The sequence below is a fragment of the Sarcophilus harrisii genome, chromosome 1 (assembly GCF_902635505.1).
Source record: "Sarcophilus harrisii chromosome 1, mSarHar1.11, whole genome shotgun sequence".
Lineage (NCBI taxonomy): Eukaryota > Metazoa > Chordata > Mammalia > Dasyuromorphia > Dasyuridae > Sarcophilus > Sarcophilus harrisii.
In genome coordinates, this window is record NC_045426.1 from 244746497 (window position 1) to 244771230 (window position 24734).

Genomic DNA, 24734 nt, shown 5'->3' on the forward strand with positions numbered 1-24734 from the left:
CCACTTAATGATATTTTTCATTTATTAAAGAGCATGACAAAACAGGAATCATAGAATGAAAATATGAGCAAAAGATTCAGATTTAAATTGAGAATATGTAATTATATTAAATAATTATTGGATCAATAAATGAATCATAAAAATCAATAATTCTGTTAAGATAATGTATCTTCAGGAAAGAAGATATCAACTTAGGAATCAAAGGACTTTGGAATTCATGAGGTGTCCTCTTCCATGGCTGAAAATGTCCATCACTCACAGGATCTCTGCATTAAATCTCTTTGCTGAAAGAAAGACATATGATGAATAAGAATAATTGCCTGAGATTTAGTCACAGTATCACCTAGGTAAGCACATGATTATGCAAGAATGGGAGAAAAACCTTTTAAACTTTTAGAGATATGGGAAGGAATCCTCTCCCTCCTCTCTCTCAAAAAAAATAAAAAATTGAAAGGGAAATCTGTTTCAGACCATACAAGAATGAAATGGTGGCTTGTCAGAGCTTCCAGGCATCTCTTTCTACCTCAGTAACCAAACACCTCCAATACAACTCCTAATCACGGGGAATTATAAAACCATTGAAGAGCTACTGATTATGTATGTCTTTGAGCAAGGGATTAGGACATGTAACTTATTGGAATGGGCCAGAACACATGATCAACTCCATGGGAAGTGAAGCAATTCATCAGAACAGGAAAGGGCTCCCTCATTAAGTCCATTGTAAACATTTGTTCAACTGAATTGCAGCACACTGACAAAACAATGCTTCATAGTGTCTGTGACACTGTCGGGGTAGGGGGATCTCAAAACCCCACTAATTATTTAATATACAAAGTAAACTATTTAGGGGGTGAATCAAGTACTCTGGGACAAAGTAAAATGATTTACTGTATTGCTGAATAATGAAAGCTGAGTAGACCATAAATCCCTTCTATTATTTATTCATGCAAAAGGATCAGGTCTCCTGTTTGTTTTGTTTATATTTCCTCATAGTGAAAAGTTTCGTTATATAATTCTACAAACTGATTCTTTTCTTAATTTTTAAAGCTTTTTATTTAAAAAAATATGCACAAATTATATGACAACATTGATCCTTGCATAGCCTTGTATTTCAGATTTCTTCCTCCTTTCCCTCTACCTCCTCCCTTGGATGGCAAGAAATCCAATATGGGTTAAACATGTTAAAATATATGATAAATCCAATATGTATAAACATATTTATACAATTCTCTTGCTGCACAAGAAAAATCAGATTAAAAAAAAAAGAAAGTAAATGAGTAAGAGAAAAAAATGCAAGCGATATTAGATTCTGCTCCAGCTCTTTATTTTAACTTTTTGTTTGTCTTTCTGTTTCAAGTGTGTCCCTTGGAAATAACACATTGTTGGATTCTGGTTTCTAATCTAGTCTGCTTTTTGCTTCATGGTCATCCCATTCACATTTATAATTATTATTGCTGTATACTTCCTTCTGTCCCATTTTTTTCCTGTTTCTTTTATATCCTCTCTTTATCTTGTCTTTACTTGAGTCTATTTTACTTTTAACCACTGCTTCCCTTAATCTAGCTTTTTATCATTTCTCCCTTTTCTCTTATCCCTTCCTATTTTCCTACTGGCTAAGTTACATTTCTATAAAATATGTGTGAGTGTGTGTGTGTGTGTGTGTGTGTGTGTGTATGTGTGTATGTGTGTGTATTCTTCCCTCTTTAAGGCAATTCTGATGAGGGTGAGGTTCAAGCATTACTCTTCATTGCCTTCCCCATTCTCCTTCCATTTTAAATGCTCTTGCTTCCTTGCCTCCTTTTCAAAATTTTAAACTTAAATATAAAATAAGAAAAAAAATGACCGTGAAATGTTTCTTTTATGTAAGAAAGTTTCCCCCATTATATCTCTCCCTTTCCACTTCTCCCAGTGCATCCTTCCTTCTTACCTTTTCATTTACTTATTTATTTTTGGAGATCATTCCAAACCAATATAATTGTTTCACTCCATGTTCTTTGTCTATTTCATTTTAACTGTTTTAATAATGATAAAGTTCCTACAAGTTATATGTATTATCATCTCATATGGGAATTCAGGTAGTTTAACTTTATTGAAACCCTTATAATTACTTTCATGTTTATTTTTTATGCTTCCCTTGAGTCTTGTTTGAATGTTAAATTTTTGATTCAGTTCTGGTCTTTTCATCAAGAAAGTCCTTTATTTTATTAAATATCTACTTTCCCTTGAAGGGTTATACTCAGTCTTGCTTTATAGGTGATCCTTGATTATAATCCCAGCTCATTTGCCTTCTGGAATATTGTATTTCAAGTCTTCCATTCTTTTAATGTTGAAGTCACTAAATCTTGTGATCCTAACTGTAGTTCCATAGTATTTGAATTGTTACTTTCTGGCAACTTGATGCCTTTTTTCCTTGACTTCTGAGCACTGGAATTTGACTGAAATATTCCTTAGAGTTTTCATTTGGAGATCTCCTTCAGGAGGTGATTAGTGAGTTTAAATTTCTATTTTACACTCTAAAACTAAGATATTGGAGAAATTTTCCTGAATTATTTTCTTCAGTGAGATTTCGTACCTCTTTGTCCATTTCGCCAATTCCATTTTTTAAGGAGTTCTTTTTTTCAGCGAATTTTTGTGCCTCTTGCACAGTTACAAGGTCAATTATCTTTTCAAAGTGCTATTCAGTATTATTTGTGCCTCTTTTACCAAACTGTTTTCACAATATTCTTAAAGCACTCTCATTTTCCAATTATTTTTCTCTTACATTTATATCTTTTATTTTTCAAGGAATTCTTTTTGGCCTTGGGTCCACTTAGCATTTTTTGAGCATTTTTTGTAGTCTTTTTTGTAGTTGTTTTTATATTGTATTCTTTTGAACTTATTTTCTCTTCCTATGGTCAAATAATTTTTTGTTATTGCAACTTGCTTATTTTCTAGCCCAGTTTTGACTTTGAACTTTATATTAAAGTTGGGCTCTGCTCACCTGCAGGTGATTGGCCATCAGTGCTCCTCTATGCTGTGGAACCTTAACCCAGAACTGTGTATGGGCAATAGACTTGCAATTAGTGCCAATTGTACCCAATATCAGAAAAGGGGCCCCTATAATCTTTTTTTTGACCAATTTTCTATGCCCCTTACTGTGTCTGAGCTCTTGAACGGCCATTGTTGCCACCATTGTATCTTTGAGCTCTGGACAGGCTTCCACCCTGGTGCAGATACCCTAAATTTTCTTAGGTTGGAAAAACGTTTCATTCTAATATTTTGTTTTCTACCACTCTAAAATCTGATCTGAGATGTTATTTTAAAGTTGTTTGAAGGGGAATGTTGAGAGAGTTCAAATAGATTGATTGATATGCCACCTTGCTTCCTCTCCACCCCAATACAAATTTATTTTAAGAAAAATATCTCTGTGACACATTTCTGTTTGTCAAAACTACCTTAAAAAGGCAAAACAATCTTACTTATGAAATCACTGTAGGACTTAGGGCTAAAAGAGAACTTCAAGTATGATTAATCTCTCATTGAGAATTAAAGCAGTATAGTGAGCATTAAGGTAATCTGGAGTTAAGGGTCATCTGTATTCACATTTCATCTTGGGCATCTGCTAATTGTTGCTAAGTTATTTAAACTTAATACCTAAATTTCCTTCACTACAGACAACTTAATTTATGATGTAATACCACTTCTATTTTGCAGGATACTTGTGGAAGTCAAAAATTAAATAGCACTTGTAAAGTACTAAATATCAGCATTTATTATTAATTTATAGATAACAGAATTGAGGCTCAGGAATATAGCAAATCCAGGGTTTCTGGTTCCATAGCCAGTGTTTTTTCCACAGTAACATTTTCTGGCAGCAGCATTTTTTTCAAGCCACACCCATGTGTCTTTTAGAGAAGATGCTTCTTGTTTCTTGATGGCAGAGTTGTGATTATGATATTTTGAGAAACCATCTGAACATTGTACAAACAAATTCTTTGGCTCATGTCATATGCTATCATGACCATAATTTTATACGTGGAAAGCTTAGGAGTAATTGCATTTTGGTCTCTTCTAGAAGTCATTTGTAGAAAGCAGTTTTTTGTTTTTTTTTTAACATAACTTTCAAGCAGGTCTGCTATTTGCTTGCTATGCATTTCCTGTTGGATAGAAAGTCAAATATTGAATCTTAAGGAAAGAACACTCCAATTCCCACTGAATGCAATCATGTGGCTAATAGACATCTTTGCAATATAGATTTTGAAAGATAAAAAATAATCCTGTCTTCTTGAGACAACTTTTAAAATAAATCTGCCAGTTTTCTCAAATGCCTCTTTTGCCAGAAGCAGAGACTGAAACCTCCTTTTTGGAGAAGGAGGCCCAGTATCAACTCTGTCCCATCAGTCATTCTATAAATAGTTCTTCTTCCTTTCAATAACATTTGCACATTGATTCCCTCATTAGATTGTGATTGCCTCAAACTCAGGGACTGTCATTTGTCTTTCACTGTTATCACAAGTTCTTGGAACATAGTAGGCACTTAATGATTGTAGACTGAATTACTCTAACCAGAAGTAAAGAGAAAAGCATAAAGAAGAAAAGTAAAGAAAAAATAAAAAGAGAAAAAAAGAAAAAAGAAAAGGCATCATAACCTGATGCCTTCTTGCCTTTCTGATTTTCTTACGTTTTCTTTCATGTATTCCACAAGGCAACAAAAATAGCCTACTTGCCGTATCCTCAAATGTTAGCCTCCAATTTCCATCTCAATGTCTTTGTATTAGCTATCTGTCAAGCTCTCCTTCCTCCTTCCAGCTCTTAATTTCTCTAGTTTTCTTCAAGTTCCATCTCAGATCCATCCTTCTGATCTTTCTTGGCCTACCTCTGATATTAGTGCTTTTCCTCTGAAATTATATCCATCTACTCTTGCATGGATATATGAATACATATGAATGGATCTAGTTATTTACCTATTATCTGATCTATTTGAAAAGGAATCTTTAAAGAGAGAAACTGTGATTTTAAAAAAAAATTATTTGTGTCCTCAGTGTTTCACACAGTATCTGGCATATTGTAAGACCTTAATAAGTGCTTATTGATTGATTGGATAGCTTTCTTGAGAAGTTTAGCTGTGAAAGGGAAGAGTTCTATATAATGATTTTTTTACATAATATTTTTTCAATTACATATAAAAACATTTTTTAACATTTTTTTAAAATTTTGAGTTCCAAATTTTATCCTTCTCTATCTTTCCTACCCTTTCCTGAGATAGCAACCAATTTAATATTGGATATACATATATAAAATGTAGTTCCAAATTGGTCATGTTATAAAAGAAAACATATACACTCTCCCCCCAAAACACCCAAAAAAGTGAAACATAGTATGTTTTGATCTGCATTCAGACTTCATGAATTCTTTCTCTGGAGTTGGATAACATTATTTATTATGAGTCCTTTGCCATTGTCTTGTATCATTGTATTGCTGAGAATAACTAAGTCATTAATCGTTGATCATTAATAGTGTTGTTATTGTGTATAACATTTTCCTGGTTCTGCTCATTTCAGCTTGCATCAGTTCATGTGAGTCTTTCTAGATTTTCCTGGAAGCACCACATTCATTTTTTCTTATACCACAATAATATCTCATCACAATTATATACAACTTTTTCAGCAATTCCCCAATTGATGGGCATCTTACTTTCCAATTTTTTTTGCCACTATAAAAAGAGCTGCTATAATTATCTTTGTACATCTGGGTCCTTTTTTTTTATGATCTCTTTGGGATACAGATATAGTAGTGGTATTTTTGGATCAAAGATTATGCATGGTTTTATAGCATATTGAGGTGTTCCAAATTGCTCTCCAGAATATTTGTATTAATTCACAACTCCGACAATAGTGCATGAGTATCCCAATTTTCCCATAGTCCCTTTGACATTTGTCATTTTCTTTTCCTTGATATTAGCCACTCTGATAGGTGTGAATTGGTATCTTAGAATTGTTTTAATTTGCATTTCTCTATTTAATAGGAATTTAAAACATTTTTAATATAACTATAGAAAGTTTTGATTTTTTGTCTGAAAATTGCTTGTTCATATCCTTTGACCATTTATCAATTGGGGAATGGTTCTTATTTTTATTATTTTAATTGTTCTATAAAAGTTTTAAAAATAAAGCTTTTATTTGAGACATTTGCTATAAAATTTTTGCCCCAGCTTTCTGCTTTTCTTCTAATAGCGGCATTAGTTTTGCTTGTGCAACCTCTCTTTAATATTCAAAATCATATGTGATGAGAAATGAATGATAGGATCAAGTATCACAAGTTGGGCACAAATAATTCATATGAACATTTGGAGTAGAGATGTCTCAAAATTTATAAATTTCACATTAGTGCATTTCTGTTGGGTGATCTTATGCCAGTGTCTTTCATGTCTTAAAATCAACGTCAGAGTTTTTTAGGAGACTCTGAGAGTCTCATTGTATCACTTTTTCTTTTCTTCATGTGAGTTGCCTTATGTGGGTTCTCCATAAAACACTCTTTTAGGCAAACACATGTTTGGTATTTGAAGAGTGTGGCCAGCCCATCAGTCCATCCACTTGTCTACAGTGGAATTTTGGCAGTTCTTTTCAAGAAAGGATTTCATTGACCAGTATCGTATTTTGCCAGGTGATTTTCAAAATCTTCTTAAGATAATTCAAATAGAAGTGATTTAATTTTCTAACATGGGATGATGATTACTGTCCAGGTTTCACAAGCATATAAGAATGAGTTTAGCAAACTGGCTCATTGCATAGTTAGGCAACATAACACCTCTTCTTTCCCACATTTTGCTTCAAAGTCTCCCAAAAACTGAACTAGTTCTGGCAATGCATTAACCTAATTATCTGTGTACAGATTGATGTTCATCTATAGAGTGGACTAGAGATTGAGATCGCTTTGAGATCACTTTCAATAAGAGATTTTGTGATATTAGTAAGTGAACTTATCCACAGCACTCAAAATTTCTCCATTTGCTGCAGTTAGTGGCTTCTATGCATTGTTGGTATGTTGCTTGACTGATAGTCTCTGTTTTCTTATTGTTAATTGTTAAGCCAAAATTAGCATGCTACAACTTTTTTGCAACCTTTACTATATGCAAAATAATAAGATATACTATATGCAAAATAATGCTAATGGGATAGAAGGTAAGGTTAGAAAGGTTTCCAAATGTTGCAAAAAGAATCTAAGAGGTAAGGATGGAGAAACTTAGGAAACAGCTGGTGCAAAAGAAACAGCTATGGGAAATATTGTGTTTCAGTATTGTATTTCAGGAACAGTAAGAAGGCCAGTGGATTTGTGTTATAGAGTGCATGAAGAGAAGTCAAGTGCAAAAAAAACTGGAAGAAGGGGCCAGGTTATGAAGAGATAACATATAGAACATTATATATTGTTTTCCTTGAGGTAATTGGGAGCTACTGGAGTTTATTGAATTGAGGAAGGGGAAAGGTGACATGATCATATCTATACTTTAGAAAAATCACTTTGATAGCTGAATGGAGGAAAAATTCCAAGGAGAAGAACTTGAGGAAAGAAGACCAATTGGTCTTAGAAGACTATTGCAAAAGTCCAGAAATAAGGTGAAAAGGACTGGATTTTGATTAGTAGTTATGTGAGTCAAGAGAATATAAATGAGAGATGATGTGGAGATAGAAGTGACAAGATTTGGCAATAAAAAAATTGGATATGGGGATATTGAGAGTGAAGATTTGAGGAAGACACATTGAGGGACAATTGGATGGTGTTATTGACAATAATAGGGAAATCTGGATAAGAGCAGGATTTGGGGGAAGAATAATAAGTTTTATCTTTTTGAACTGTCTCTCCATTGGTTGGTGAATTTTAAAGGATGACAAAGCAGAATACCATATCTCCTAGAAGAGGCAGTTTCTAGATGACTGAGATATTTGAAGATGATTTTGAGATGACAAGGTGTGACTACAATCAGAAGACAGAGGGAGAAAATTCTGTAATCTAGTAAAAGAATGAGATCAAGATGCTCTGGACCCCTATTTCTTAGATGGAATATGGCTTCAATCAGGTAGCCCTTTACTCTTGGTTGCCTTCTCTTTTTTTATTCATTTCCCCTATTATCCCCTGTGGTGTTCTCTTCTTTAAAATATAATAGTTCTCTCTGGGAGCAGGTTTCTTGGGGAGGTTTCTGGAGGCAGCCTTAGTTTCAGTCAAAAGCAATAATCACCTCAAACACAGCCAGGTGATAAAAGTTCAAACGTTTATTTTCTCCTTCCAAAATAGCCCGGTTAGTTTTCTTGGAGGCTTATCTTTCTGCTTGGTTCCAAGAGCTCCCTCCAAATGTCTCCAAATCCAAAGGTTTGTCCTTCAGCCTCCAGTCAGCACAAAGGTGGAAAATGGAATGAATCTCTTGTCTTCTTGCCTGGGGCTAGGCAGCTTTCTGGAGAGCCTTTCAGACCAGCCTTGGTCTCAGTGGGGGAAGTGCAGGAGCCCATCCACCACAGTGGTGTGAGATGAAGTGAATCTGGTTGCGACTCCAAGAGAGGGCTTTTCCCGAACTCACTTGACTGACTTACTGAACCTCTATTTATTCTCCTTCTCTGAGAGTGAGATTGTAGCATCCGAGAGTGGGATTATGGGTTTCCTCCAGAGTGCTCTCTGGCCCTAAGAGCTTCTTGCTTATATGAGCTCTCTAAAGGTGTGAACACAAACATTGTTTCTATCAGTTACACTTAGTTCCTTGTTTCTTCTGGCCCATAACTTCTCCTTGTAAGATCAGATCAATCATACAGAACCGTGCTAAATTAGATAATTATTGTCTCTATCAACTCTAATGACTTAACACTCTGTAAGGATTCCAACAATCCCCTATTATCACTTTGTGATCATTGCAAGGTGTAGAAAAGCCCCAGTGCTATTAGCTAGAGCAGGATCTACTGCAATAGCTGTGGTTAGGGACCACATAATGTGGTTAGGGTTTCCAGGACTACGGAGGAATCATATACATAACAGAGGGAGGTTTCCAGGAAAGATTACACTTAACATTTGATATATAAATATAAAGTATAAAGCAGAGGCAAAATGAGAATTGGATTAGCAGCTTAAGGGAGTGGGAAAAGTGCAGGATTGGATTCAGTCTAATTTTTGGTTTGAGTTTTATTGTTGTTTTGTTTTGTTTTGTTTTTGCTTAGCATTCCCTTTTCTGCTTGAGAAAAAAAAAATCTGATTCAAATTTGTACATTGAATACCTTTTTCGCTTCCCCCTACTTTGTTGGAGAAAACTCTGAGTTTCAAAACCCATAACCATTCCTATAATTAAAAACTTTTTTCCTTTAAAAATTTTTTGAAAATAGCTTTTTATTGTCAAAATACATGCAAAGATAGTTTTCGGTATTCACCTTTGCAAAACCTTATGTTCCAATTTTTTCTCCCTCCTTTCCCCCACCCCTCCCCTAGATAGCAAGTAATACATGTTAAACGTGCTATTTTTCTATGCATATTTCCACAATTATGCTGTACAAGAAAAATCAGATCAAAAAAGAAAAACAAAAAGCAAGCAAACAACAGGAAAAAAGGTAAAAATAGTACATTGTGATCCACATTCAGTCCCCATAGTCCTCTTTGTGGATGCAGATGGCTTTCTCCACTATAAGTCTATTGGTAATTAATAACTCTTAAGAAGACCTGAATGACTACATTCAAACACCAATCAATGATTCAATGTCAACTTGAAAGAAGTTTTCAACTAGAGATATGCTCAGGATGTGTGACCCCTTTCATGGTCCTCTAGCGACTTTAGATAAAAATCTAAGTGCCATGCTCATCAAATTTGCAAAAGAGAAAAGGCTAGGGGGTCATAATTAACTCATTGGATAATAGTCAAGATCTAAAATGATCTTTGATGGACTGAGAAGTTAGATTGAATTTAATAATGAGATCATCTTGAGCTATACAAATGTGGAATAGTCTTCCTTGAAAGGTAGAAATATTCTTACTGACGGTCTTCAAGCAATGTTTGAATGACCAGGTTGATGTTTACCTACAGAGTGAATTAAATGGTTATTGAGATCTCTTTCAATAAGAGATTTTGTGATATTAGGTATAGAGGCTATATAATAGGGAAGTTTTTGGTCAGAATAACATGCCTAAAAGATACTTTTCTTCTGACTTTGAATATGTCTCCCCTTAGCCTATATAAATATCCTGGTTTAAGCTGCCCAGATTTACCCCATGATTAAGAACTTCAGTTCTGAATTTACATGGGTTGGTTTAAATCAGGAAGGGAAAAGAGTAGTTACTCACATGTGCTTTGACTCATGTTTCAGCTCAAGAGTTTTCCTTGAGAATGTTTGTTACTTTTTCTTCCTTTCTACCCTTTTCTACCCCTTTTGGGGACCTGTATGCATTGTCCACATAAATTGCAACAATAATCAAAGGAACTGTGCTCCTCATAGTTAACTAGGCTAACTCACCATGCTTTAGTTATTAAAGTTTGAGGCTAGAATGAAATGAGAGACTCCTAGATCTAAGAGTTAACATAAGAATGTGTACTCAGCTAGAGCAGGTACAAAATATTCATCAAGGATATATTATTGAATCACTTGGACCGATCTTCCTTGTCTCTCTACTGTTTATGTTAGTCTCTCTCTCTATATATATATAAAAGCTTGACGTTCTCCTAGTTTTTTTTGTTTTTTTTTTTAATTTTGGCCATCAGTAATCTGTCGAGTACTTGAAGATAGCTCCCTAAACCAACTAAATTTTATGGATTTTAGATTTCTTTTTAAGTAAATACTACAAATCAGAAATTGTTATGTTACAGAATATTATTGTTGTATAAACAACAATCAGCAGGATGATTTCAGAAAGTACTGGAGGGACTTGCACAAATTGATGCTAAATAAAGTAAGTAGAACCAAGAGAACATTGTACACAGCAACCACAAGATTATATAATGATCAATTATGATTGACATGGCTCTTTTCAACAGCAAAGTGATTCAGGCCAGTTTCAATAGTCTTGTGATGGAGAGTGTGGATCACAACAAAGTATTTTCAAATTTTTTTTTGTTGTTTACTTGCATTTTAGTTTCTTTTTTTCCAAGGCTGAATGTTGAAAATTATCTATGCATGTGTTTTGAAAATAAAAAGCCTTAAAAATAAATCAAGAACCATCAAAACAATTTGATATGGGTTAAGAAATATAAAAAGATTAAGGGTACATATTAGGTATACAATATACAGGAGTAAAAGAGTACAGCAGTCTAATTTTGAACAAATTTACTATTTAATAAAAGTTTTGGGAAAACTATAAAGCAGTCAAAAACTAGTTATAGGCCCAAATCCTACACCATATACTTGAATAAAAGGTGATAACATAAACAAAGTAGAAGAGCAAGAAAGGCAATAATGTAATATCTCTATATAGTGGAAGAATTCATTATCCAACAAAGAGAAAGAGAGAAAGGGTCACAGAAGGTAAAATGAACAATTTTGGTTACCCAAAATAAAAAAAAAAAAAACATTTTGCCGAAAAAAACCAATGCAGCTAAAACTAAGGGAAAAAAGGGAACTGAGAGAAATTTATGAGAATAAAAAATGATTCTTTAATAAATGTCCAAGAATATGAAGAGAGCATTTTCATAGGAAATCATTAAAGCAAGAAATATTTATGTAAAACAATTCTCTAAATCATTAATAACTAGAAAAATACAAACTGAAACAATGCTACTATTTTATCTCACACTAATCAGATTGATAAAGTTGAAAGAAGGAAAATGACAGAGAAGCTATGGGAAAACAGACACATTAATTGGTGGGACTGTGAATGGGTCCAGTTTTCCTGGAAAGCAATTTAGAACTATGTCCCCCAAATCTTTTAAACGTTTCATACTCTTTGATTTAGCATTACCTACTAGGTTTATACTTCCCACAAAAATAAAAAAAAGAAGAAAAGGATCTGTTTGTACAAAAATATTTATGGCTGTTCCAGTTTAGTGGCAAGAAATGGAAACTGAGGGCATACCAATCAATTGGTATATAATAATGAATGAAAATAATGAAGGGGATGATTCCAGAAAAATATAGAAAGCCTTATATGAAGTCATGTAGACTGAACAATTTATACAATAACACCAAAATTGTAAAAACAAACAACTTTAATAAAAGACTCAAAATCTCTGATCATCATAATGACCAAACACAAATTTTAAGGTTTCTTGATGAAACATGTTACCCCACTGAGAGAGAAATTATGAACTCAGAAGCCAGAAGAAACATAATTATTTGTTTTGCTTTTGAGTATACATATTGTTTTTCTTGCTTCTTCAATTTGAGGAAAGGATCTTAAAAGGAATGCAAATTAAAACAACTCATAATGATGAATGTTGGAGGGGATGTGGGAAAACTGGGACACTGATACATTGTTGGTGGGGTTGTGAACACATCCAGCCATTCTGGAGAGCGATTTGGAACTGTGCTCAAGAAGTTATCCAACTGTGCATACCCTTTGATCCAGCAGTGTTACTACTGGGCTTATATCCCAAAGAGATTTTAAAGAAGGGAAAGGGACCTGTATGTGCCAAAATGTTTGTGGCAGCCCTCTTTGTAGTGGCTAAAAACTGGAAACTGAATGGATACCCATCAATTGGAGAATGGTTGAATAAATTGTGGTATATGAATGTTATGGAATATTATTGTTCTGTAAGAAATGACCAGCAGGATGAATACAGAGAGGCTTGGAGAGACTTACATGAACTGATGCTGAGTGAAATGAGCAGAACCAGGACATCATTATATATGGCAACAACAAGACTATATGATGATCAACTCTGATCAAAGTGACTCTCTTCAACAATGAGATGATTCAAACCAGTTCCAAACGATCAGTAATGAACAGAACCAGCTACACCCAGAGAAAGAACACTGGGAAATGAGTGTGGACCACAACATAGCATTTCCACTCTTTCTGATACTGTCTGCTTGCATTTTTGTTTTTCTTCTCAGGTTATTTTTAACCTTCTTTCTAAATCTGATTTTTCTTGTGCAGCAAGATAACTGTATAAATACGTATACATATATTGTATTTAGCATGTACTTTAACATATTTAACATGTATGGACTACCTGCCATATAGGAGAGGGTGGAGGGAAGAAGGGGAAATGTTGGAACAAAAGTTTTGAGTATGTTTTGTTTATAAAAAGCTATAATAAAAAAAGGATCTTCATACATATACACCTATAAGAAGAAATAAAATATGTAAAAAGTAAATTCAAGGTAATTTTAGTGGACATTAGTAGCTGGGGATGGGGTATTAGGAAAGGCCTCATGTACAAAGTGAAAGTTTGAGTTGGACTTTGAAGAATCTGGAAGAAGGTGAGAGAAAATTGCAAACATCAATGGGGAGACAGCTCATGTAAAGCGGGGGAAGTGGGAGATGAAAATATCAATGTTGAAAAATAGTAAGGAGGCCATTTGGCCATAATATAGAGTATGTGAAGGGAAGTTTAATAAGTCTTGAAAAGTACTTTGAAAGCAGATAGTAAAAGGCTTTAAGTGACAGAATAATTTATATTTGATGCAAAAGGAAACAGTCACTGGAGCAGGAGAAAGATAGATTTGTGCTTTAAAAACAAAATTTTGGCATCATTATGGCATATTGATTGGAAATAGGAAGAGAACATGGGCAGGAATTAAAATTAGTAAGCTATTGTAATCATCCAATTTAAGAAATAAGTAAAAAGGAGAGAAATATAACAGAAATCTACTTCATATGTAAAAGATGAAGGAAATGTATCTAGAAAGCAGTTAATCTAGAAAGGACCTGTGAATTTTAGTGTACCACATTCCTGGGATAATAGGGCACACAACAAACTTTTTCAGAGTAATCTAAGGTTTGCAAAATGCTTTATGTAGAGTGTATATTATCTAAATTGATCTTTATCATAAGTCTATAAAATAAATGCTATAGATAACCTTCATTACCCAAATGGAGAAATAGGGTGAGAGGTCAAATGAGTTATCCAGCATCACATAACTAATAAGTTATCTAAGCTAATAAGCATCTGAGAAATGATTAGATTAGTTCTTCTGACTCCATTTTTATACTACACCATACTGCTTCAGTTAGCCAAGAAGGCTACTCCTCTCTGGCTCACTCACCACTGTGACTTCACAAATCGAAACACTTCATTTGAAAAATAAAATAAAGTGGAATTAGACTACATTTGGGAATACTGAGGTTAATTTTGGGGGCCATATTTTAGGAAGTATATTGATAAACTAGAGTATGTCCAGGATAAACCCAAGAGGATAGTGAAGAGCCTCAAGGTCATATATAAAAATCAATTGAATAAATATTTTTGCCAGAGGAAAATTCAGGGAAATATTATAGATTTCTAAGTATTTAGAAAACTGTAATGTGGAAGGTTTTGATTTGCTCTCTTTGGCCTTGGAGGGAAGAATTAGGAACAACTAGTTACCATGGAAATTGCAGAGAGGCTCACTTAGGCTTCATCTAAGGGGAAAAAAAATCCTAATATCCAGCACTCTCCAGTAAAATGAGCAGCTGAAGAATGTACTAGAGCTCAATTGAGTTCTCAAAGTAAAAGATGGATAACCTTTTGGGTGAATTTGTTGCAGAGAATATAGGTTGGGTTATATGGCCTCTTAGGTTCCTTGCAATGAAAATTTCTTAATTCTGTGGTGTTTACTAAAAAGTTAGAGCTTCACTCTTGATAAAGATAGTGAATTAATGATGGGGAAAGAAACTACACTTTTTTATATTCTTAGTATGTGCCCAGCATTGTGTTAAACACTGAAGATATAAAACAATATATCTAAGTAGTTGATGAAGAATTTTAGTTGTGATGTCACAGTGATGAGTGGAGCCACAGAAGAATTTGACAATAACTTTTTAGAATTTGTCTCAAACCCCTAGATATCTTTGTATTTTGTGGGAAAATATTTTTTCTTTAAACTCTATAATGTTAATTTGCTTTCTAATTTGTTCTTTCTAATTAATTAAATGTCCTATTTTTCCATTGTTTTTCAAAATATAGACCTACTATACAACTGTTCATATCAAAGAAAGTTAGGTAATCAAAGATTACAGGCTGAATATGTATTAGGAGTTTTAGAATTCCTAGTTTATAAGAAACCTCCATTCAGCAAATTCAAAAGAAAGAAAATGGATGAAGGAATATTTTACAAAAGAGAAATGGTTACCAGATGATGGAGACTTTTTTTTTTTCCTGCCACATTCAATAAACAGTGTCTACTGAAGGATTCCAGCTGTGTCCAGAATGAATGGTGAGAAACAAAGAAACATCTGTTTTGGATGTGGTTGTGACATATAGAAAAACTGGAGTAAGGAGTAGAGGTTAAACCATCTTCTGCATTGTTTCCTAATGTTGTCCAGGGAACTTAGTTTCTATAGTTTGCTTAGTTTGCTATAGGGAACTCTGCCTGGACTTTAGAAATATATTACATCCAATTTTACTGTACATTATAAACTACAATTTTGAAACATGCCTGAAAACACTCACCCAGTCAGTGTACACATTCTCAACATGAATGTATTCGTTTTAAAGTTGGTCTTGTGTGGTTTCATCAAAAAAAATTGGCTCCCTGAAGCCTTGAACTCTCTGAACTTATAAATTTAAACTAGGAAAGATGCAAGGAAGAAAGAAAGCAAAAAAAGGAAAAAAGGAAGGAAGAAGAAAGGAAGGTATCAGAAAGAGAGAAAGAAAGAGAGAGACAGAGACAGAAAGACATACAGACACACACACACACACACACACATACACACACACACACACACATGCACAGGTTTCTAACGTTCTCAGATGTCAGTGTAAAAAGGCTGTTCCTTTGAGAGAAAAAACATTTAGACATAGGAGGAAACACAGATGGAAGTATTGATTCTAGAAGAGTGAAGGGTAAGCTTTATACAAATCTGTTATAATTTACTTTTCTTCTGTAGTAATTATTTCCATGGAGGGAAAGAAAGCTTGAAAAAGAAGTAGAAGCGTCTGATAAGAAACACTTTGATTTTCCATAAGATTGAAAAAAGGAATTTGGTTTTTCATTAATACAAATAACAAAGTCAAGAAATTGACCTGTTGCTTTCTAATTCTACAATTAAATTCATCAGCTTTTATCAAACACTTATAAAAAGAAATATCTCCTCACTTTAAGGTATACCAGCTATGAAGTACATCTCATAAGTTCAAGATTAAGTGTATTTAAATTTTTTTTAAATTCTAGAAAAAAATATAAACTTTTGCCCCTAAATTTATAACTTCAGATATTATTGATATATTTGAAAAGCCACTTTTTTCTCTTTTGTTATTTTTTTTTCAAATGGCTCCCTTGGTATAGGAATAGGGAAGGATAAATTCAGAAATGAATGTAAAGACAAAAATTACCAATATTTTAAAATGACTTTCTTTTTATGGTTTCCTTGCTAAGAAACAATAAGAGGAAAAGCAGGGCAATGATTATTTTCTTTCAGTTTATTTTCCAAAACACACACGCACACACACAGAGATATGTTTGTTTAAGAGGATGAGAATTGAATAATCCCCTAAGTGAGGCTGATTTGTCAGGCTCCTTCTCCCATGGTCTGGAAAAAAAATAGTGGTTTCTGTCAATAGGCTCTTGGTGAATAGTTTTTATCCCTTTTGTACATGACCAATCAAAAAGTCATTGCCCTTGATCTTTCAGTGCCTTTCACAACTGTCATTTCGCTGTTCATGGCTTCTCATCTTTAAACATGGACCTCCCCCATGATTGTCCCTTTTAGTTCCTTCTGTTTAATCACTGCATACCATCAAAGGAAGTCAAGAAGTGATGCTGATGAAGTCCACTATGAGTTGTTATTTAACTTCCAGTGCCTTTAATATTTCATGGCAATTATTTTATTAAGCTTAGGGTCCTCCCATCAAACTTCCCACAGTGGCTTTTTCAAGCATTGTTCTTTCAAGTCTCAGTACTATGCCACAACCTTGTGTCTCATTATATGACATTGTCCGTTATTTTTCTGGGATATTTGAGGCCATAGCAGCTGAGATTCTTGTCTTTCCCATTTTTTCTTCCATACCTCCAAATGTCTTTAGATCTCTTATCTATTCATCTTTTGTTCCAGTGTCTGGATAAGGTTAATTATCTTACCAAGTCTAACCGTGAATTCATGCTATTTACGGCGATTCCTATATTCTGCAGGAATTTGTCACACCAATCATGTACTCAATCACATCCTCAATTATTAAGAAGTCCTCTTGACTATAGGTTCCTCCTTGACTGCCTGAAAACATGGTCTTCCATACACATACTCACACCCACCCACAACTTCCCTTGTCTCTATCCATCTCTGTCTAGTTATTTTATTATTTTACAGTTAATCAATCAGTCAGCAAGTATTTATTAAACTTACTATGTTCCAGGCACTGTGAAATAGTCCCTGCCCTTGAGGAGTTTCAAGGAAACATGTACATGCATAACCTCAATTTTATAGTCCCCTCCCTCTAAGACTTTAGATGCTTTACTGAATCTTTAAGAGGGAAAAGAATTTTGGATAGAGGAAGTTTAACTGACATCTGGAAACTGTTAAAAACTCATGTTTGTGAGGGTGGCATTCCTAAGAAAATGAATGAACTAACTGTCAAAGAGAAAGAGCCTGAGAATCATTTCCTGAGAATAGTTACTTTAATGCTTATATGCTTAGAATGTAGAGAAGATATGCTAAAGAGAATTCTCGAGAAACACTAATGATCATCCTGAGGGAACTGAATATATTGGAACTGTATTTGTAGAGAAAGAGTGAAGTTACAGAAGATGGCTAGAAGTGAATCTGGTTGTGATATTTCTCCCTATAGTACACTGTGGAAATATTTAAATATTTATTTTTATTGTTTGTTATACTGTTAATAAATGTATTGATAGTAACACAGATGTTTATTTGAGCCTATTTAGTTAGATGGTTTGAAAGGCTAAAAAAAGATAGGAAGCTTTTAGGAAGAGGTTTATCTGGTTCATTTTATTAAATAAGGGTGTGATGTGAGAATTAATGAGATAGAATGCACATTTCTATTAATTTTTGACAGAATATCATAGTGTACGCTAAGATTTTTCTATATTCAAGGAAGAAAATAAAATTAGAGAGTAAGAGGTAGGGATTTGGTACCTCCTACTATATTCACACTATATTCAATACACATATGTGTTGCATGTAGGATAATTGTGTTAAAAATTAGTATATATATATATATGCTAATAGGTACAAAATAACTTTATATATTTATATATAAATATGTAAAATAAATTTGGCATGCAAATACTTGTAGGTAGGAAAATAAGAAAATGGTTTGTATAAGAGGTGGTGCTTGAACTGAGTCTTGAAGAACACTGAGGATTCTATGAGGCAGAGGTGAGGAGGTAATATATAACAGGTTTTTTAGACAACCAATTTAAAGGCACTAAGACAAGAACTACAATATTGTTTATGAGAAACAGCAATCAGTCAATATGCATTTAGTAAGCTCATACTATGTGCCAGTCACTTTGCTAAACCTTAGAAATGACAAAGAAATTTTAAAAAATAATCCCTGACCTTAAGGACCTCACTTTTAAATAAAGGATATATCCTGTAAATAACTAGGTACTTTAAAAATATATACAGAGTAAATGGAAGGTAATCTGAGAGAAGGCAGCTGGTGGCAAACAGAAGACTATATTTTATCCTGGAAATAATGGGGAACCAGTGTAGCTCATAGAATAAGGGGTGATATGAGAAGACCTATGCTTTAGAAAATTTATTTTAGCAGCTGAATATAACTCAAACCTTGATTTACATCATCTCCCTCAGCCTCCTCTATCTCTGATTGGAAGGTTGAAGTATAAATTTGAAACTCCTTTCTATGGTTTTCTTTACAAACGCCAGATCCTGCATTTGGCTAACTCTATTTAGTATCTGATACTCAACCTGGTTTCAGGTCCATGGAATGAAATCCCTTTAGGCTAGTACTCTATGGTATCCTTTCCCTATCCCTTCCCACCCTCACATTCCCTTCCTCTTATTGTGTGTTATCTATCCCTTTCAGGGGTCTTCAAACTTTTTAAATAGGGGGCCAGTTCACTGTCCCTCAAACTGTTGGAGGGCCAGACTATAGTAAAAACAAAAACTTTGTTTTGTGGACCTTTAAATAAAGAAACTTCATAATCCTGGGTGAGGGGGGTAAACATTCTCAGCTGCTACATCTGGCCCGCGCCATAGTTTGAGGACCCCTGATTGTAAGGTCTTTAAGGGCATAGTTTGTCTTTTTATTAATTGTATCCTCAGCACTTAGCAAGTGTCTGGCACATAGTAGGTATAAGTAGTTATTGCATTAGTTTAGAATAAGAAAGAACAATTAGAAAGTCAAGATGGGAGATGTGAACTTGAGTTATGGCTGCTGGTATGGAGAGAAGAGGACCTATATGAGAAAAGTTATGAATGAAAAAATTTAGCAATGATTTTAATATATAAGTTGAGTAAGAGTGAGGTGACAAGGATCAGGATGGTGCCATTAATATGGGAGTTTGGAGAAGGGGGGAGGGTTGGAGAAAAGATGTGTAAAAAATGATGCTGATACTCAAATCAAAAACAGCCAAAACAGAGAAAGAAAATTATAGACCAGTTTCCCTAATGAATATTAATGAAAATTTTCAAAATAAAATATTAGCAAGGAGAATACAGCAATTTATCACCAGAAAATACATTATGACCAGGTAGAATTTATACCAGTAATGCAGAGCTGATTTTATATTAGGAAAACTATCAACATAATCAACCATATCAATAACAAAATCATATGATTATCTCAATAGATGTAGACAAAGCTTTTAATAAAATGAAATAAAATAAAATAAAATTCCATTGCTCTTAAAAACATTAGAGAGCATAAGAATAAATTGAGCTTTCCTTACAATGATAAATATCTATGAAAAGCCATCAGCAAGTGTTTTTTTGTAATGGGGATAAACTAGAAACCTTTCCAATAAGATCAGGAGTGAAACAAGGATGCCCATTATCATCCCAATTGTTCAGTGTTACACTGGAAATAATAACTATAGTAATAAGAGAAGAAAAATAAATTTAAAAAACTAGAATAGGTAATGAGAAAATAAAGTTACTCTTTGCAGATGATATGAGAATCAAATAAAAAACTAGATAAAATAATCAATTTTAGCAAAATTGCAAAATATAAAACAAACCCACTTAAATCATCAGCATTTCTATATATGACCAACACAGTCTAGGAGCAAGAGATAGAAACAGAAATTGTATTTAAAATAACTAAAGACAGTCTGACTGTCAAAACAAATCCAGAAATTATATTACACAATTACAAAATACTTTTCAGATAAAAAAGTCAGATCTAAACAACTGGAAAAATAGCAATTGCTAATGGGTAAGCCAAGCTAATATAATAAAAATAACAATTCTGCCTGAAATTTACTTATTTAGTATCATTCCAATCAAACTAACAAAATTTTGTAGAGCTAGGAAAAAACCATTAACCAAGTTCAACTGACAAAAAAAAAGGTAAAACATCAAGGGAATTAATTTTAAAAATGCAAAAGAAAATAATCTAGCTGTATGTCATCATGAATAAGCATACTAAATATGAGCTGCCTAAGAAACATCCAGTTCTAGATATCCCAAAGGCAGTGATGCATTACACTTCACTGATGCATGACTTTGGCTAAGGAGACTTTTTAATTTATTTATATTCTAGAGATACACACACACATGTGTGTATATGTAGAAAAAGCTTTTAATAAAATGAAGTGTCCAAATATATATATATATATATATTTATATGTCGTTTTAATATACCTTATGTATGTATATATATTGTGTATGTGTGTGTGTGTTCTGACATATAGATTTAAGAATCACCTGCAAACAGATGATTATTGAACTTAGAGAAAATAATGAGATCACCAAATGAGATGTCATATACAGAAAAGAGAATTGGGACTCAAATGTCTTTGATAAAGTCATTTCTCAAATATATAGAGAACTGAGTCAAATTTATAAGACTACAAGTCATTTCCCCAATTGATAAATGTTAAAGGATCTGAACAGGAAGTTTTCAAATAAAGAAATCTAAATTATTTATAAGCATATGATTCACTTTTAATGAGAGAAATGCAAATTAAAACATCTCTGAGATATCATCTGTCAGATTGAACAATATGACCAAAAAAAAAAAAAAATGGAAAGCAATAAATGTTGGAAAGAATGTGGGAAAACTGGGACATTAATGCCCTGTTGGTAGAGTTCTGAAGTGATCCAAGTATTCTGGAAGGCAATTTAGAACTATGCCCAAAGGACAACCAATGCGTGCACACCCTTTGACCCAGCAATGCTACTATTAGGTCTGTATCTCAAAGAGATCATAAAAAAGGGAAAAGGACCTACATCTGCAAAAATATTCATAGCAATATTTTTTTTTGTGGTGGCAAAATATTGGAAACCAAAGGAATGTCCATAAATTGGGGAATGGCTGAATAAGCTATGTGATATAAATGTAATGGATACCATTATGCAATAAGAAATGAATAGGTTAATTTTAGAAAAGCCTAGAACAACTTGTATGAATTGATCCAAAATGAAATGAGCAGAATCAGGAAAATATTGTTCACAGTATTAATAACATTGTTTAATGATCAGTTATGATTGATTCATCTCTTTTCAGTAACAAAATGATCAAAAAAAGTACAAAGGACTGACAAAAGGAAAACGCTGCCCTTAACCAGATAAAGAACTAATGGGACTTTGAATACACATAAAAATTTACTTCATTCTTTCTTGTGTTTTTTCTTTTGATCTATTCCTTCACAACTATGATTAATATGGAAAAAAAGGTTTTACATGATATCACTTGTATAAACTATATCAAAATGCCTACCATCTTTAGAAGAGGGAAAATTTTTGAAATTTAAAATCTTGTAAAAACAAATGTTAAAAATTTTCTTGACATGTAACTAAGGAAAAATTAAATTCTATTAAGAAAAAAGAACTGGAGCAAAGATATAAGAGGATATACACATTCAGGTAATAGAACAAATGAGGAACCAACAAAGAAGACCAAGAATGGTCAGACAAACAAGAAGTGAACCAGAAGAGAACAATGTCAGGAAAAATTAGGAGAGAATATCTATGAGGATATAGTGACAAACAATATCAAATGCTGCAGAGGTCAAAATAGGTTAGAATTTATTGGGCAGTTAAGAGAGAATGGCTGTCTTTGGAGAGAAGGATTTTAGGTCAGAATTATGAGGTTACAAGTCTGGTTGCAGAAGGTTTAGAACAAAGAGGAGAAGATGTGGAGCCACACTGAAGCCTATTTTCTTCAGTTTAACTGAATAAGAAAGATAATTAGTGGTGGACTATGATCAAGTTAAGGCTGTAAAGTATCAAGTTTTAAAGGACTTTAAATGTCTATTTAAATGATTCTGGAGGATAGGGAACCACTAGAATTTACTGAATAGGTAAGTAGCATAGTTCTATCTTCATGTTAGGAAAATAACTTTGGCATCTGTGCAGAGAATAGATTGGATGTAGAGAGATTTGAAGGAAGAAGAACAATTAAGAAACCAGTGCAATAGCTCAGATAAAAGGTAATGAAGCCTTGAATTATGAATGTAGTCATATGATTAGAAAGAAGAGAACAGATGCAATAGTTGTTGTACAGGAAGAAAAAAATCACTGAATATATATGTGAGATGAGTCAAAGATGGTGTGAGAATTAGAGGTAATGGTGACCTTAAGTGATATAAAGAAATTCCAAAGCAGGTGTCTTTGGTGTATAGGTAATGAGCACTGTTTTCAATATGTTGAATTTGAGATATCTATAAGATATTCAAAGTGTCCAGTAGGTAGTTTGTAATGTGTGACAAATTTAGGAGAGAGAGTAGAGTAGGATTTACTGAGAGTTATCACATAAAGTTGATAATTAATGGCTGTATTTGCTTCTATGATGTTTTTCTGTCCTGGTTTCCTTCCTACTTGTCTCTTTAACTTCTTTTATCTTTTCATCTCCCTGTAACCCCTTAAGTGTGGGTATTCCCTAAAATTAAAAATTTAAAAAGCCCTCTTTTCTTTATATACTGTCTCCTTTGGTGATATAGCTCCATAGATTCGATTACCCTTGACTTCTTTGTAAGTGACTTTCCTATTTATGTATCAATTTTTTTTCTCTTCCCTTAGTTCTAACCTTGTATATCTAATTGCTTGATGGAAAGCTCTGCTTAGATTTTTTCCATTGATATTTCAAATTCACAATATCCTAAGATGAATTAATCTTTTTTTCCAAAACAGGTTTCTTCTCCATTCTCCAAAATTTCTATTAAGAGCACCACATTTCTGTAAAAAACACCTCATGCAATTAATAACTGTCACCCTAGACTACTACCTCCCCCTCATTCTATCCTTCCAGTTGCGAAAATCTGTTAATTCTATTTCAACAGCATCTCTTATATATGTATTTCTGACTATATTGCCTCTACCATGATTTAATAATTTGACATCCCTTATCATTAATAAGTACTTACTATATGCTAGGTACCATACTAAGCAGTGAAGATAGAGAAATAGCAGAAATGGTTCTTGACCTCAAGCAGCTAACATTCTAATGAAGGAGACATTTAAATAAATAAGGGCATACAAAATACAAGTAGAATAGTTGGAAGGTAGCCTCAGAGGGATTATAACCTCCTAACTTGTTTCTCTGCTTTAATTCTTTGTTCTTTGTGATTAATCTTTCATATCACCAACAACATAATCTGCTAATTTCCTTACCCAGCTCAAAAGAAAAATTAAAATTCGGTGATTCTCTATTGTCAGAAGGATAAAATACAGTCTCTAAATTTAGCCATCATTGAGGGGGAGCAATCACTGTGAAAAAGGGACCTATCTTCCTTTCTACTCCCAACACCAATCATTAACAATGGCAAATAATATAAAGATAAATTGGAAGGCTCTGGAGATGTCAGTTTTCTAGCCCAGTCCTCAGTGGCGTAATACTGAGAAGCAACCTTCATGGACATGTAATCCTATATCTGCATCTGTAAGTGCTGTAGTTATTTACTGAAAACCCCTAAAAGAGAGTATTTACCACCAAAAACTGGGAACTATTGAATTGTTCAACATCAGAAAATTGTATGATTTTATTAGTGAATCACCTAGCACAATAAATCTTCCTTAGAAAGACATGTAGGAGTCTTCCATGTATCTTTCCTGCTTTATTTTACATAACACACAACAGTTGTTCAATACATACGTGCTAATTGATTGTATAATTGATATGTAGTAAAAGTTAAGATTTTATAATGATGATGTCACATAATCATTTACACTGGTATAAGATTTTAAAGATGACAGAATATCTTTATGTTATATTAGATATTAGTTGAACTAGATAAATTCATGAAAAGACAACTAACAATACAAGGTATTATTTAAAATTTTCATATCTGTGAAATATGACCTGTTTGACCTGCTTGAGGTCAAGAGATTCTGCAGAACTCTTAGAGTTTAGAAGAGAGAGGTTGATTTTGATTTTCAGAAAAAGATACTTAGATCAGGTAGGACTTGAATTAGATCTTGAAGGACATTTAGATTAAAAAGGCAAACATTTCTGGATACATAAAACATTAACATTTCTTATTATTGACATCTTGAAAGAGAGTCATAAGATCTTG